At 55.2% G+C, this 1,511-nt stretch overlaps 1 protein-coding gene across 2 annotated transcripts in view; it reads right to left on the bottom strand.

Moving 5' to 3' along the window:
• The window catches only part of Nfyb (nuclear transcription factor Y subunit beta), a 16,732-nt gene extending 16,389 nt beyond the window's left edge, over positions 1-343 (bottom strand). For both annotated transcript variants that reach the window (XM_028778056.1, XM_028778053.1), the window contains exon 1: positions 217-343. The gene's annotated coding sequence lies outside the window, so the exon portion shown is untranslated. The remainder of the gene's footprint in view (positions 1-216) is intronic.
• Between the last annotated feature and the right edge of the window lie 1,168 nt (positions 344-1,511).

The raw sequence follows: 1,511 nt of genomic DNA, 5'->3' as shown, positions 1-1,511 counted from the left end.
CCCCGCGCACAAAGCGCCCGCCGCCCCGCGCCCGGCCCGGCCCGAAGCGCAGCGGCCTCGCCCGGAGGCCTGGCCCGCCCGAAGGCTGGGGACTGCGAGTGCCCCCGACCGCCGCGGCGTTGGCGGCGGGGACGGCGCCGGGAGGAGACGGACATTTCATTCGAGCTAAAGTGGAGTCGGTTTAGGAGCGATCATTGGCCGAAGCGAGACACAAACCTCCAATGCAGCCCTGGTTGGCTCCCGTCTCCAATCGGCTGTTTGGTTGGACAGAAAATGGCTGCGAAGGAACCAGTCCCAGCGCGGAGCTCCACTTCCAGGACTCGGCCTCCCCTCCCTCCGCCGCGGGCCGCTTCCCTCTGCGTGACACCCTCCCTCCGCGACGCCCGCGCCCGAGGCCCCGCCTCCGCCCCGCCCCAGGCCCCGCCCCACCCCGGAGCCCATGAGCGAGGCGCGGTCTGTAAAAGCGCGCGAGCCGGCTCTGCACGGTCTCTCATCTCCCTGCTGCAGGGCTTGGGAGAGGTCGGCGTTTTCTTCCGAGGAGGAGCCGGTTTGCTCCGGCCTGTTTCTCCTTCCAACTCCTCCTTCCCCACCAGCCAGCGTCTCACCCGCCTGAGTTCAGCCCCGGAGGGGATCTCCACCTGAGCTACCTTCCAGAATGCCGTAGGCACCTAGTGTTTTCTAGATATCCCTCCAAGCCACCTCAGGCACACAGCATTCCCTCTCAGTCACAGAACAGGGCTGTTAGTTTTTCATTTTAGCACACCATCCCCTTCCTCTAAGTTTAACAGGTCGGCCGGACCAGCAGACCAACTAAAAGTGGCTGTAAGCAGTGTGTGTGTGTGTGTGTGTGTGTGTGTGTGTGTGTGTGTGTATGTGTTGAGGCAGGGCCTCGGTTTGTAGCTTAGGTTGGCCTCAAACTGGAGGTACCCGCCCTGTCTTCCTAAGTGTTAGGATCACAGCTGTGCACAACACCATGCTGAACCATTTTCTTAACACTTGTTCCTTTGTACAGGTGTATGTCCCATCACTGTGGCATGTATGTAGAGGTCAGAGGTCAACTTTCAGGAGTAGGTTCCCTCCTTCCACCACATGGATTCCAAGGCTCAGACTCAAGTACCAAACTGCCTTTGCCAGATGAACCTCCTCGCTGGCCACAAAGCATTTCTTTTTTTTTTTTTTTTTGACTTTTGATTGAGTCAGTGAATTTCACACCACGCACCTCACTTATCTCCCTGTCCCTTCATACCCATCCTTGCAACCTCCCCTCAAAAAAAAATAAAATAGGGCTGGAGAGATGGCTCAGCGGTTAAGAGCACTGACTGCTCTTCCAGAGGTCCTGAGTTCAAATCCCAGCAACCACATGGTGGCTCACAACCATCCGTAATGAGATTGGATGCCCTCTTCTGGTGTGTCTGAAGACAGCTACAGTGTACTCATAAATAAAAATAAATAAATCAAAAAAAAATAAAAAATAAAATAAAATAAAATAAATAAATAAATAAATAAAAATC

Source organism: Grammomys surdaster, unplaced genomic scaffold (assembly GCF_004785775.1).
Source record: "Grammomys surdaster isolate TR1022 unplaced genomic scaffold, NIH_TR_1.0 322, whole genome shotgun sequence".
Lineage (NCBI taxonomy): Eukaryota > Metazoa > Chordata > Mammalia > Rodentia > Muridae > Grammomys > Grammomys surdaster.
The sequence above is the reverse complement of the archived record's forward strand: the minus strand, read 5'-3'. Positions and strand labels throughout refer to the sequence as shown.